We start from the raw sequence: 16,445 nt of genomic DNA, 5'->3' as shown, positions 1-16,445 counted from the left end.
AACTCCTTACTGTTTCCTTTCACCTTTATGCTGATGACCTGCAGATTTATTTGACAACGCCAGTTGAGAACATTGCAAAAGCCGTAGAGACATTAAACGCTAACCTGAACACTATTATAAACTGGAGTCAGTCTTTTGGTCTGTCAGTCAATGCCAGCAAGTCACAGCTCTCAATCATTGGGACATCTAAGCAGTTGTCTAAAATTACTTTTAGTAACATACCGAACGTTACATTCAACGGGACCATTTTAGGCTATTCCAACGTCGTTAAGGATCTAGGTGTCATTGTTGATAGTTCTCTCTCGTGGCGTCCTCACGTCGCTGAGGTAAGCAAAAGAATTTTTGCTAATTTTTGCTGCACAAGCCCTTAAATTCAATAAGCTCCTTTCTGGTGGGTTGTCTGGAAGAGATCACTATCTAGTGATAAGACCGCCCGTTGCATGCGACGTAATTATTAATTTTTTTTTCCCTTTAAGCTTTATACTTATGTAATTGTTATATGTTACTGTGTGCAATAAAGTTATTTATTATTATTATTATTACTTTTAGTGAGTTACTTTAAGTATGTATAATACATATAATTAAACGTCAAAATAAGTTACCTTTTGGTTTTTCATTTACTTTCTTAAAATTGTTGTCAACATCAATAACTTCACAAACAACTATCTGATTTGGACTGGAAATGGCTCATCCGCTTTATTAGCCCTCTCCTCGACAGATTTCTCGGGTGTAAAGTCATCTGAATAATAATATAATAATTGTAGTTAGGTATTTCAATGTCGAATCTTCAGATTGCATACTCATAATCTTATAATAACCCTTAAAATATGATGCTGCAGAATCGAAAGGGCTGTGAAGAGGTTCCACCTGATCCTTTATTAGTTCCAAAACTTTTAAATCTTTGTTGTGGAGATTGGGGATGAAGCACCCTCCACCAGTTTTTTTACGTGCAATCTGAAAGTCATTAATTTTATTGAAATAAAATATAACATGAGGACTAAATAGTTATTATATACGCTTAAGCCTGTAATATTCCACTGCTGGGCATAGGCCACTTTCTCCGTGTAGGAGAAGCATCAGGGCCTAATCGACCATGCGGCTCCAATGCGGGTTGGCAGATATATTCCCTACCATGAGTAATGATTGCTATCAGGTGTATATGATAACAATCGGGACAGACAGCTTAACATTCTCTCCGAGGCATGGTGAGGAGACCCTCAAGGACTGCACAAACACCCAGACCACGGCAAACGTCTGTATGGCCAACACAAATGTTTATCATGTGCAGGGATCGAACCCGCAACAGCCACAAACCAGTGCTGTAACCGTTTGGCAACGCATCGTAGTTATTATATAATACTAGCTATTAAATATATGAATAATACAAACTTTGTCAGCTTTATCCAGGAACTTCAGTGTTTCCAAATCCGATATGTTTTCTTTCTAATAAAAAAACAAGTTATTAATACTTATAATATTAGAATAAACAATTAATTCATCAAGTATAGATTTATTAAACAAATAAACCTACGTCTGATTTGTCCAGAGATTCAAGAACTGCTTTCGCTTTCTCTTCCTCTAGCTTATGCAGGTAGTCAGCTTTCTAAAAAATATAATTTCAAATTACTATGTATAAAAATATTTTCATTAAAATTTTAATCCTTATACAAATAATATAGAGTATTTATAGTATGTATGTTATTGTATGTATTTAATTCGTAAACTATGAAACTATTGAACAGATTTTAATAAATCTTTCACCATTAGAAAGCTACTTTATCCTGAAGTAATATAGTCTATATATTATTAGGTATGTAATATCAAATTTGATACGGCCAGCAGGCCTATTGCGTATCTCAACTGACAGTTCATAGTGAAGATCACTTGACATAATGCTCAACGATTAACTGTCAAACAGCTAGTTTCGTATTGGCTAACGACAGTGACCAACTGGGATGACGTCATAAGCACCGAGGCTCGTTGATAGTCACCGTAACATCAGATCGGCTAGCAGCAAATTTTTAAGGTAACAATAATTACATTTGATGTAGCCAGAGCTTTTCTAGCGTTTTGCTTCATATTCTCGTACAAATGCTTCAGCTGCTCCGTTGTTCTTATACCAGTAGTAGATGAAGCATTATAGCTCTTGACTAATTGAGCTCACGCGTCTGCTTTTTTTTTGAAAATTGCTGTGCCAGTGGCTTTTGATTCAATGATGTTATTGTACCTGAAATAAGCTATTACAAGGATTCTGTGAAGCAAAACTTATTGCTAAGGAACCAAGCATAGTATACTTACCGTTTAGCCAAAAACATCAAATTTTCTTTTTCTGCCTCTGTATAGTTTGGGCCCCTTTTCCGTGGAATTCTATCGTTCGTTTGATTAGAATTATACATGTTGACATGCCTTGAAGTCCACACTCAAAAAAACCGGTTTAATTTACCAAAAGAAAATACCTTTTTTTCTACTTCGACAGTTCTGTTTCTGTTATTTGACTTTTTTCAGACACACGCGGAGACAACTACGTATTAATTGAAAATTAGCTTTTAAGCTCTGTGACATAAAACTCATTTTTCTGATTATATTAGTATTCAGTGGCGCCAATTTAAATTAGCAAAAACGCAGATAATAAAAAATATCGTTCATTTACTTCATTCAAGGTGAACAATTTTAAACCTTAATAATCTGTCTTCAGATTAAGTATATTTTTTAATGAGGAAACACTTAATCATCATTTAAAAGATGTGAAAATAATTACGAACAATAGCTTTAAAGGAGGCGGGCGAACGTCCATAGAAAGTTGGGCCTGAACGTTACATTGATGATTTTAGTGTTATTCTATAGAAACTATAGTCCTTTATCAAATACAGAACATTTTGCATAAATCTTTCATGGGAGAAAAAAGTTACAAGATGACTTTGTTTAGTAAAAAAAATAACCTCAAATCGTTATAGTCACTTGTGTTATTTAAAGTACAATTACACGATTATGGACACCTACGGTTTAATGATAAAGCATGTTTATTACAATTGAACCTATGTGTTTGTTATTTTTCATTTGTCAATAATAAAGGGGAGAGTTAAAAAAAAAATGGTTAATTATTTTAACATTTATTTATTCATCATCATAAATTATTAGAACGTTATCTAAAAATTGTGCAGGTGGTATTAGATTTTCTTGATGTCTTGCCCAGCCTAGGTACCATATTACGGACATTACATGGCAACAGCAACCTACTGTTCGTCTCCTTACAACACAATTACAATAATAAGCTCGGGTGGCGTCCCTTGCTCTGCGAGAATTGTCAACTAATATGTAAAAAAACGTCGTTATGTTGTTGTTGTGCTGTTGTTGTTAAACGTAGCGAAAGTCGTGAAAGAAAACCAAAAGATCAAACGAAATGCACAAAACACAAAAATATTCACTGCCGCAAGCTGAGAACAAAACGAGTGAATGGCTTTGACACTTGACTTACACCTGACTTAATGTTTTTACGCCTTCGATTGCCACCTTAAAAAATAAAGTTAGTCGTTTTTTTATACTTAGAATCTCTTTTTTTTTGATAAAACCGTTATACCCATTGCAAATCATGATAGCATTGCATACTCTTATTATGCAACATAAGTGCATAAAAAAAAAACCTTAAAATTAAAGACAAATAAAACGAATCGGTAATCCAATAATTCGTTTTTCTCAGCTAGCAACATTTGAAGTGTCTATAGGACAGAAAAATATACTAGGGCACAGGAAAACAAAAGTGTTTCAATTTATTAATCATTTTACTATCCCATGGTAAAATAACGAATTGTTTCGCCATTGGGAATGAAAAAACTTGAAACGAATATTCATAAATATTTCAATGATGTAACAGACCGTAAAGTTCAGGCCCATTTTCGCCCGTCGCCTTTAATCTTGAGATTAGCTAATCTTAAGATTAATTTCTACTTAGTTAACGGAAAATTAGCGAAGGTTTCGTGCAACTTGGCGATAAAGGCGTAACGTTTACTGAAAAAAATAAAATAAAAAATCTATATTAGTGGAAACATTTATTTTTTTTATAAAAATATTATTGTATCGTTTTTGATACAGTATGCGTTAGCTTTACAAATTAATCATGATTTTACAAAGTTGAAGAATTGTGAAAATGGGTGAAACAATCCTTGGATTTCTTACTACATAAGTGAACATTGCACTTAGAACATTTAATTATACTTAATAAATTACATGATGGCATCATACATCGACCACGTGTTTCTGTTCTCATGATGTTATGATCCATTTCGTCGAGTCTAACTTCAAGGGGTGGCAAAACTTGGCAAGGTTTCCCTTTTCGCATTTTAAGTGGGGGTTGATCTTCCCTAATTGCACTGGTGCTTGGGCGCCCTCTGTTGTTAGCGGGACTATATTTGCAAAGAGTTTCTGCCAACTCTGATCGAAAGTCTGCAAGGGTCATGATTTTTTTGTGGTTTCCTTTTTTTTTCTTCAACTTTTTTATATAACACCCACGAATTTATTACAGTCAAATCAAGCAGGTGATAGAAGATTCTCATGTACCACTTTCTGCTCTTCATTCGAATCCTATTTCTTCCTAAATAGGAATCCATGAGGTCTACACCACCCATGTGCATGTTATATTCCCTGATTAGCTTTGGGCACGTGATAAGAATCCTCTTTTTTTCTTTTTTATCGAATCGTTCGATATTCCCTACGGGACATGCTCCAACGTATGTCGACGCTAACACAACTTGCTTATTGTCCTTCCAACTTACTGTTGTCATGTCAATGCCTTCAAAATTTATAACATACTCTTCATAAAACCCTCTTGGAATTGAACTCTTCATAACATTCTGCTTAGTTGGTAACTTGCAAGTTTTTCCCAGTCGGTTTCTTTGAATAGTGCCTAGAGAATGTATACCTTGCTTAGCAAACAACATCAATGGCAAAGATGTGTAGTAATTGTCAAAATAGACAATATGATTTCTTTGCCTGGGTACCACACTCAGCAAATTCATAACTTTTTGTCCCACAACTCCCAGGTTTTGATTGTTTGAGGATCCTTCATTAGCTTCTTTCCCAGAGTAGATTATGAATCTATAAGCAAAACCGCCCAAATTGCATAAAACAAACAATTTAAAACCCATTTGTGGGGTTTTTTGGGGAGATATTGTTTAAGAAAATGCCCAACTTTGGTGGCGCACATCTGTTCATCTATGGATAATCGCTACTCGGTGGTCACGCTAGAGAACTTTTCATTTAAATGGGTGATTATTGGACGTAACTTATGAAGCCTGTCATGCTGCGCGTGGTCTACTGGCAGATGATCATCATTATTATTGAAGTGCAGTAACTTTCGCATTTTCTCAAATTTATTTACTGGCATTGCCTCTTTGATGGGACTGAAGCCAAATTTATTAGATCAATACGACCTTGTGCTTGTGTGATAATGATAAACAGACATAAATATTAAAATACCAAATTATTTGCGAAGTTCACCCACTGTGAATATTTCAGGACTGTCAGGTTGTTTCTGGATAGCATAGCGTGCTGATTCAGTAACAATGTTTTCCATAAACGGATTCGTGAAAAAGTAGGTAAAAAACTGATACGGACTTTGCAGTTCCATTAAAGATGAAGGTAACTCTTCAGACCCACCAAATTTGATGTTATTCTCGTCAAATAGAAAAGACTGTTTTCTCCACAGTAAATTCCTCATATTCATGAGAGATTCAGTCGGTTGTGCTACCACTCGCTCCAACGACTGTGCGCCTTACACAAGCTGCTCATCCTGAATCAATGGAGGGTCCAGAAAATCTTCTAAATTGTCCTGTCCCGTAAGAACGTCTTCATCGTCCTCTAATTCAGTTGCTAAGGATCCTAGAGATGGGTAATAAGGAATATCTTCTCCATCTGACTCTAAACCATCTTCCGAAATGTCACCATTCTCCAACCTCTTAAGCATATCCTCTATTTGTTTCTCTGAAAAGCAAAAATAAGCATTCAGCTATATCTTAACAACGTAAGCGTATAGTTTAGTGTATCTAAAAGCAAGCAAAATCATAAGCAAAACCGTTATGAACAAACAATTGAATTGGGTTTAGGCGGAAATCAAATGCATGCTGTATCGTTTTTGATACAAATATAAAATGCGATATTTGCTCACGTAAACACATAAAAATCATGCAATTTTAAATGTTTTCAAGTAAATGAAGGACTTACCATCCATTTTGTGTTTTTTTTTTTTTTATGGGCAATAAGGCAAAGAAACGTGTAAACATTCAGCCTATGCTGTACTTCAAATAAAAAACCGGTAACGATTAGAATACGATGTATCAATATCGATACAAGATGCATTTAAGGTTTAATGCCTTCTTCAGAGAACACATGTCCAAAATATTTTACTTCTTTAAGTTTATATTGAAATTTATTTTTAACCGACTTCCAAAAAAGGAGGAGGTTCTCAATTCGACTGTATTTTTTTTATGTATGTTACATCAGAACTTTTGAACGGGTGGACCGATTTCGACAAATTTTGTTTTAATCGAAAGGTGGTGTGTGTCAATTGGTCCCATTTAAATTTATTTGAGATCTAACAACTACTTTTCGAGTTATATCTAATAATGTGTTTTTACTTGACGCTTTTTTCGTCGACCTACGTTGTATTATACCGCATAACTTTCTACTAGATGTACCGATTTTGATAATTCTTTTTTTGTTGGAAAGAGGATATCCCTAGTTTGGTACCATGATAAGGAAACCAGGATCTGATGATGGGATCCTAGAGAAATCGAGGGAAACTCTCGAAAATCCGCAATAACTTTTAATTGAGTGTACCGATTTTGATAATTTTTGATTTAATCGAAAGCTGATGTTTATCATGTGGTCACATACAAATTTTATCGAGATCTGATAACTGCTTTTTGAGTAATCTTTGATAACGCGTAGTTACTTGACTATTTTTTCGTCGATCTATGTTGTATTACTCTTCGATGTAATTGAAGTCGGTTTTTTTTCGTTTGCGAACAAACACAATTTTATTATTAAAGTTTACGTTACATTTTCTAGCACGTTCAAAAACCTGAGCCAAAATGGCATCATTTTCTGCTTCTGACTTAGAGGCAATTAACAAATCATCATAATAAACTATCACACCTGGCATATCACCAAATGCTTTCCTATGGCGTTGAAAAACTTTCGGTGCTACTGATACTCTGAATGGTAATCTTAAAAACTTAAATGTTCCTAAAGGTGTACTAAAAGTGCATAAATTCGATGAGGAATCATTTATCTTTATATTATAAAAACCATCGGACAAGTCTAAAACTGAGAACACTGACTGATTTTGTAATAATTTCCTCATATGTAGGTGTCAAATAATGTTCTTTTACATGTACTTTATCAAGGTCTTTAGGATCTAAACATATTCGTAATGAATTATCTTTTTTTTCTATTATTACCAAAATTACTAACAAACTTTTTAGGATGACCTTTTTTAATGATTTGGTAATCTTCCAGAGTTCTCAGGTTGTCTTCTAAACGAGATCTTAGAGCCTGAGGGACAGGTCGAGGTGGCTTCACCACTGGCAATGTGCCAGTTTGTATATGCAGCTCCAAGGCTTCCTCAAATTGACCCACTCCCTGAAAAAAGTCAATATTTTTGCTTATTAACATGTTTTTATTTTAGTTATCAGGTGAAATGATGCTCTTAATATTAGAGATGTGCCGACTACCACTTTGAGCGACTAGCCGACTAGTCGGCTGTAAAGAGGCCGACTAGTCGGCTAGGCCGATCTCGGTTTCGGGGATTTCCGTACGACTTCATTCTCAGCTTTTTCGCGCGCTAGTTGCAACCGCCGCCCGCGAGCAGTTCGAAACCTGTTATTGCGTGTTTTGTTTACTTCGCTAAAGTCGCTTATAAGTTCGCTAATAAAATAAGCTCATCTTTGCTTACGTGCGGGTCATAGTGCTGTTTAGTGTAAAAAATAACGTGTTTTGTGAATAATGTGAATATACTATTGCGTGAATATTGTTGTTGCTCATTGAAGAAAAAGAAATCGAAATTCAACATGTCCAAACGCAAATCCCGCATATGGATGTTTTGTGACGAGGTGAACAATGATTTTCGTAAAATTAAGTGTAACCAATGTCAAACAATTATTTCTCGTGGTGGGCAAGGGAAAGCGGCAAACACTTCAAGCATGTATAACCATATAAAATACCGACATCCAACGCTGGTACCTCAACTAGGTTCTATGATCAAAAGTGTAGGTACAGAGTATTCCTGCGAGTCGCAAACCCAAGCCAAAGAAATACCTACAAGTACTGCATCAACTTCAATGTCATCGGAGGTTAGTTTGCCACAGAAAAGCCAACAAAGTATTGAAGATAGTTTTTCTAATATACTACAATGGTCTCGTGAAGATTCAAGGTCGAGAAACATTAATATTGTAATTGGTGAAATGATTGCACTTGATAACCAACCGTTATCAACTGTAGAAAATATTGGTTTTAAAAATTTGATGCGTAAAGTTAAACCTAAATATATACCAGGCAGAAAGTATTTTACAGAAAACATTATTCCTCAACTTTACGAAAACACAAGATCTGAAATACTGAGAGGAGTGACTAGTGCAACTGCAATTTCAGTTACTACTGACATGTGGACAAACATAAACAACAAAGAAAGTTTTTTGAGTTTTACAGCTCACTGGTTGGACGATAGTTTCAAGTATCATCAAGCAGTATTGCAAATGAAATATTTTCCTGAAACACACACCGCCAATAATATTAACAACTGCTTCGAAGAAATTCCAACTTTGTGGAATATAGATTCGACCAAAATTCTCGCCATTGTACGAGATAACGGCAGAAATGTGACGAAGGCAATTGACGATTCCATTTTTAAGGGAGTTTCTTATTTCATTCATACTCTTCAACTAGCTATCAACGCCGCTTTGAAACAAGATACCATGACAAAAATTCTTTTAAAAGCGAGACGAATTGTGACACACTTTAATCATTCTAATCAAGCTCAATCAAAACTTCGAGAATTGCAACAAGAATTAAATTTATCACATCACTTGTTGTTCTTCAGTATCTGAAGTAATATCTCATCTGAAAACCTCACAAAAGTCTACTTCCTGAAAAACATGTTCTTTGTCTAAATATATGTAAATCAGTTTTTTACAAAAAATTCCTCTACTCTCCTTCTAAGAGACTTCGAATGATGCGCGAACAAACAGACAAAATTACAATTTTATAAATTTAGTATAGATTAATAACTTGAACTATCCAAATACAAATTGAACAGGTTCGTTGGTTGGTTTATTCACATTCGGTACTTATTCTAAACTACATACTTCAAGTACAAGATTGAACTCTAAATCGTGATTCATAATGTATTCACATAGTAGTATCGATCCATAGATATTATTTTTTTGGTTTCTATTTTTAATTGACTCAGTTTATATTTTTGCGTAGCGAAACATTCTATATCTATGCAAATAACAGTCTGCTGGATAGACCTTGCAAACGCATTTGGTTCTGTGCAGCATGAACTGATGATCTTTACCCTGATATGGTATAACTTTCCTACTGTACTTATAGACATAATCAAATCTTATTATTCACAATTACAATTTGCTATAGCAGCAAACAAGGAACAGAACCATTGCATAATAATACAGGTAATCTAGTAAACTGCTAAGCTTACTGCCGTATCTAGACCCCGGTGATGGGTTGCTTAGAGAGATTAAATAATTCCTATCTTAGTCACTGAGCTAAACACCTCGTAACTACCCAGTCATGGCAAACTCACTAAGCTTATTATATGAAACGCTCATTGCACCACGCTTCACGGTAGACCAAGCCTGACTTTGTCTTATATACGAGAAAACTATTGGGTTATCAGTGGGCTTAGAATCGTAAAAAGAGAACTTCGAAAGTGTGTCAAATGTCGACGTTTTAAGGCAGAGAAGATAACGCAGAAACAAAAATATACAGAACAGGGCTGTGGCAAACGTCTCCACGACCTCAGTTCCTGTGGCAACAGATACGAACGAAGACCAGGAGGCCCCTGCACCCCTTTTTTTTTAGGTATGTGATGATGAGTGCGTGGTCGCCCGACGCCAGTACACGCGCTGCAGGAGGCGCATCTTCAGAACGCCCCCCGCTTCGCAGGACAGGACACGGCACGAGGAGGAGGGCGAGCGGCTTTACACCCTCTACACGTCAGCCAAAGCCAGCCTCCGTCGTGCCATCGGCGAGTCGCAGGCCGCGGCCAGGGAGGAAATGCTGGACGGACTGAACAGCGACCCGTGGGGGATGCCCTACAAGCGGGTACGCAACAAGGTCCGTCCCTGGGCTCCTCCACTCACGGAGACCCTGGACGCCGAAGTGGTCCGTGAGATGGTCGCGGCCCTGTTCCCGACGGCGCCGGCCGAGCACGAGCCGCCGTCGATGGCACCGCGAGGAGAAGATGAATGTGATGTCGGAGAGTCCGAACTCGACGAAGCAGTCGCGCGGCTTCGACGAAAGAACGTCGCTCCAGGCCCGGACGGGATTCCGGAGAGGACGTGGGCGGTGGCGCTGAACCACCTGGCGCCGCGAGTCCGAGGACTATTTTCTGCCTGTCTGGCTCAAGCCATAATTCCACAGCGGTGGAAGACAGGCAGGTTAGTCCTCCTCAGGAAGGAAGGCCGGCCGGCGGAGTCACCGTCGGCGTGCCGCCCCATCGTCCTCCTCGACGAGCTCGCCAAGCTCTTCGAGCGCATCGTGGCCGCGCGTCTGGTGGCGCACCTCGGGCGTCGAGGACCCGACCTCTCGGACGTGCAGTTCGGCTTACGCAGTGGCCGTTCTACCGTGGATGCCGTGCTGTGCGTCCGAGCCCAGGTGCAGGAAGCGGTGGCCCAGGGTGACGTCGTCGTGGTGGTGTCTATTGACATCGCCAACGCTTTCAACACGTTGCCCTGAGGCTGCATCAGGGAAGCACTCCGCTACCACGGGGTGCCGACCTACTTGCGTCGCGTGGTCGGTGCCTATCTCTCCGACAGGTGGGTGGTCTTCCCCGAAGGGGATGGTCGTCTCGTAAGGAAGGAAGTCGTGTGCAGTGTTCCGCAGGGTTCGATGCTCGGTCCACTCCTGTGGAACATCGGGTACGACTGGGTGTTGCGTGGCTCGCTGCTGCGCGGCGTCAGCGTCGTCTGCTACGCCGTAGACACGCTGGTGCTGGCCCGCCGACCGACGTATTGGGAGGCGGCAGTGCTGGCGACTGCTGGCGTCGCGCAGGTCGTGGCGCGAATCCGGCGTCTCGACCTCATCGTTGCGCTGGACAAGGCGGAAGGGATCGTCTTCCAAGGCCCGAGGAGGGCGCCTCCCCACGACGCCCATCTTATCGTGGGAGGCACTCGCATCGGCCTGTCGGGCACAATGACGTACCTGGGTCTCGTGCTCGACGGCCGGTGAAAGTTCCGGACGCACTTCGCGCGGCTCGTCCCGCGCTTGCTGAAGGTGCCTCGCTCTCATGGCTTTTGCCGAATATCGGCGGTCCCGGTGTGAGCTGCCGCCGGCTCTACACAGGCGTCGTGAGAGCGATGGCGATGTACGGTGCCCCCGTCTGGACCGCGTAAACATCGCCTGCTGCGGCGCGCGCAGAGGGTGATAGTGATCAGGGTCGTACGCGGGTACCGTAAGATCTCGGGCGAGGCAGCGTGCGTACTGGCTGGAGTCCGGTCCTGGGGACCTGGACGCGGTCGCTCTGGCGTCGTCATACCTGCGGCGTCGGACTCAGGCGTCCGGGAACCTCAGTCCAGCACCACGTCAGGAACTACACTTTAGGCGAGAGCGGGATGCCGCGATCGCGTCCGAGTGCAGGGCACCGGACGATCGACGCGGTTCGGCCGGTTCTTCGGCAGTGGTTGGATAGACGACATGGCGTCCTAACCTTCCGCGCCACGCAGGTTCTCTCGGGGCACGGTTGCTTCGGGAGTACCTGTGTTTGTGAATTGAAGTTCCTGTGAACTCGTAAGTGTTATTATTTTTACTTTTTAGACATGGAAGATCTAAGCAAACCATGCACCAATGCAAGGGGACCGAATAAATAATTTAAGGGCTTGGGAAGAACTAGTCCAATAACTAAACAGCGATGGCACTGGCAATTCCAAAACATTGGATAAATGGAAGAAGGTAAATTACCTAGTAATTAGTTAAAACTTTTAGTTATGCTTAAGCTAACCTATTTCTGTTAATATTTGGTTGTGTTGTGGGCTGTGAAATTCTATGTTTACTGCATAAAATCTTTGCTTTATTTGATTTAAGGCTTGGAGCGACTTCAAGTATAACACCAAAAAAATGCTGCTCGCCTGCATAGGTCTGTAGTTGGCACCGGTTGACCGGCAAATTTAGCGAAGTTGTCGGACTTAGAGCAACAACTACTTCGCTTAATTGGTCTGCAAGTGGTAACAGCGATGCCCAAATAAATTTGACTATAAACTCGACAAGGACACCACAGCGAGACCAGACAAGTCGAAGGATCTGGGTGTTTTATTCGACCGACGGCCTACGTTTCATGAGCACATCACTCACATCATTGGTACTGTAGTCCGAGCAAAATTAGAGGCAAGTGCTTGTGTCTAGAATTCACACGAGAGTACATATGCGTTCATGTTGGAAAAACTACAGAAAGCTTTCCTAAGATATCTGTACAAGCATTTGTTGGGTACTCTTACATGTACCCGACAAAATTGCGTCTGGGTATTCTGGGATATAAATCAAGAGAAGTAAGATGGTGAGACCAATTAGTAATGACGTGCAAAAAATGAGAATATAAGGACGCAGAGACCTAAGTGAAGAGTTGTAAGGGTTGTAAATTGGTTGGTTTGCCAAATCCACCTGCACCTATGAAGCGTCGCGAACTGCCGGAAGTACCTTGGGTGCTTGCTTGCACCGCTTGGTAATGGGCACAGCCCATTTAAAAATTTAAAAATGACTAAAGTAGACTTAAGGAGAGACTGTATTTTGCACAGCTGTTCATCTCTGTTGTCTGTCGTCTGTGTTGATCGCACGACAGCTCTGCGAGCAGTATGTTCTAACACACAAAAATTAATAATTGTGGAATACACAGAGGTTCTAAACTTTTGTAATATAACAATTAGGTACTACTTTAGTACCTGTAAATATAATAATTAAATTTTATGCAAATGACACTGCGAGCAACAAAATAAATAAGTAATAAAAAGTAATTATGTAAGTGTAACAATTTGATAGAACTATAAATGAAATAAGTAAATAACAACAACAATGACTATAGACACAAACACAAAGCAAATAACTATGAAATTAATATTCCATTATTCGATTATTTCCCGATTATTTATACTTGTCTAATGTTTCCAGTGTTATAGAATTGTAACATTTGTAAAAAAATAAAAAAAATAAAACTTGATATTTTTGCATTATTATAAAAGACATTTTCTACGTAATATTGCAAAATGCTGAAAGTCATTCTATTGTTGTCTCTCAGAATACATTAATCCTCTTTAAATACGGGAAGAGTACTTGATTTAAAAAAAAAAGCTTGTTACAAAATAGATGATAGAGATGCTGAGCTAGAGCAAGCTGATGTTTATCATGTGGTCACATATAAATTTTATCGAGATCTGATAACCACTTTTTGAGTAATCTTTGATAACGCGTAGTTACTTGACTATTTTTTCGTCGATCTACGTACGTTGTTTTACTCGTCGATGTAATTGAAGTCGGTTTTTTTCGTTTGCGAGCAAACACAATTATTTATTTAAACATCCACTTAATATTTTTTATTATTATGTCGTTAAGATCGAAAAATATTATTCATATTTTATCATAATGTAATTCGTAATTAAATATGATTTCTAAAAAACACGATTTACTAAAAAAAAAATACCGAGCTAAGCTCGGTCACACATACTTATAAATTACTTGTATATTGTTGAGATTAAAGAAAAATGAGATTATTATATAATTTAAATAAATCGGTGGTAGTTGTACTATTAGAAATGATAATCACATAAAAATTTAATTTCTGAAATGACGATACGAAAGTGCTTTCGAAGCCTTTAAATAAAGCTATTATGATTTAATTTGATTTGCTATTCTTTCTTCAAATTAACGCGTGTGAAGCCGCGGGGCAAAACTAGTTAGAGATATTACTCAAAAATTACTCCTCAGACTCTTAAAATATGTGATCTCTATCATCTAGAATATGTGAGCTGTGATGGGCACGGCAAGCGGTGACTATCTTTTTGTGGTAGTGGATTATTTTAGCAGTCATAAACAGGTGAAAATCATTAAAATTATTACCAGCACTGTTACTATTAGACTATTAAAAGAAATATTTAGCCGATTAGGCTTTCATCATTTACAGCTGACAATGGACGACAGTTTGTTAGTGACGACTTCAAAACATTTTGCAAAGATTGTAACATACTGTTATTTAATACAATTCCCTACTGGCCTCAGAAAAATGGTGAGTGAGGTAGAAAGGCAAAATCATGACATACTAAAAAACCCAGTTTGAAAAACTCAAAAAGAAAAGACCTCCAAGAATGTATAAGTGAATAATACCTCATGATGTGTAATTCGACACCTCATTCTGTGACTATTCTATTATTGTGAATTATTCTTCAAAAGACTAAACAGAGATAAGATTCCAACTATTCAAGACATAAGTAATAAAGTTGATGACACAAAGATAAGGGATAAGGACAAAGAACAAAAAGAAAAAGGAAAAAAATGGTGATAAGATGAGGAGTGCTCGGGATCCAGATTTAAATGTAGGAGACAAGATGTACGTAAAAGAAATTAACAAAACAAATAAGCTTATTTTGAATTATAATCCAATACCACATGTTATGGAAAATACAAAGAACGGAGATATAACAATCAGGAATGAAGAAACTGGACTAATTTTACAGAACATAGTCCATTTTAAAAAAGTAGAAGGGCAATGGAAAGCTGTAGATGAAGATCAAGAAAGTGAAGTTGTTGAACCTCGAGTAAATGGAAGACAGTAAATCACTGAAGTTTTAAACGATTTAACTGTGATTAATAAATCATTCAACTATATGTATACTTACTAAGTTCATATTAAAGTTTTTGATAAGGAAGAGATGAAGTGTTTCTATATTGCTAGATAGCTATATACACTGACTACTATTCGGTAGAAGACGGAACTTAAAACAACAGCAGTTTTCCTTTTATTTAGATAAATTATATAGACTTAACGTAATAAATATTATTTTGTTTACATTCCCCTATATTAAGGGTAACTGCAATGAAAATAAAAGAAGACATAAATTAAATCTTTTGTTATATAATAATATTGGAAATCATGTGACATTGAATAGTAATATTCAAAAGTAATTTAAATTAATTGACATTAATTCAGTATTCAAAAATGACTTCTTTTGGATGAGACAGGATAGATTTATTCTATCTAATTATTTTTATAAGCAGATAGCATATCATTTACTTTGTGACATTAATATTAATTTACCAGCTGCTTCTATTGAGCAGTCAAATACATTGACATATTCTAGTAGTACGTTTAGTACTATTTTTAGTAATAATAATTTAAATTAAATAACCAGACAACAGAGGCAAAAGTCTCTTGCTATCAATTAAATCTAAAGAGTCATATATTAAGCGATTAATATTTATGTAACAAGCATTGTTTAATATTGGTGCATCTAAACATACAGGACCTTTTTGGTAAAGAACTTGAACTAGAATTTTCTTAAATAAATATAATATTAATATAATTTGTATTACTAAACACTGGCTTAAAGAATATCAGGTTGTTTTTAACTTTGATAAACACCTAGTTGCTAGTTCGTTCTGTAGGAAGACAGCCATACATGGTGGCTCATTAATCATATTAAATAAAAATCTAAAATTTAAGGTACGTAGAGATATTATAAGCATTTCCATTGAATGAACTATAGAGATAGCCTGTATCGAGCTAGCGCAATGTATAATAGTCAGTATCTATAGACCACCCAGTGCATGTTACGAAAAATTTGAAGCAGTATTAGAAGGATTATTAACAAAGCTAACTGTTAAACGTAACAAAGACATTATAGTGTGTGCCGACTTTAACCCTTAGCCAGGCCTGGCGCCTATTTTTCTTTTATATAGGAATTATGATAGATTAAAGGGTAATAAAAAAACTAATTTCTTGATTTTTTTTTATTCTTGCAAATTCCTTTAAAAAACCCATGTGGTTTGTATATGTCCACTGCCTATGTAAATAATCATTATGTGGTTTTCATCTGGCCACTGCCTGACAAGGTATGTTCATAACAAATAAAGGTGAAAACTCACTATTGTAATTTTGTTAATTATTTATTTTTTATTAAAAATTTGTATTCAAATTCAAATAAGACATTTTTACCAATAATTATAAATAAAAA

The 16,445-nt window shown here is 37.6% G+C and overlaps 1 long non-coding RNA gene across 1 annotated transcript; it reads right to left on the bottom strand.

The window, feature by feature from the left end:
- Positions 1 to 925: 925 nt before the first annotated feature.
- Positions 926 to 1,617, bottom strand: LOC123662883. The gene is made up of 3 exons (XR_006744560.1): positions 1,532 to 1,617; positions 1,390 to 1,443; positions 926 to 954 (listed from the first exon to the last, which is right to left on the bottom strand). It is a non-coding gene; the product is annotated as an uncharacterized LOC123662883 (long non-coding RNA).
- Between the last annotated feature and the right edge of the window lie 14,828 nt (positions 1,618 to 16,445).

Source organism: Melitaea cinxia, chromosome 19 (genome assembly GCF_905220565.1).
Source record: "Melitaea cinxia chromosome 19, ilMelCinx1.1, whole genome shotgun sequence".
Classification (NCBI taxonomy): Eukaryota; Metazoa; Arthropoda; class Insecta; order Lepidoptera; family Nymphalidae; genus Melitaea; species Melitaea cinxia.
This window is presented reverse-complemented; position numbering and strand designations above follow the sequence as displayed.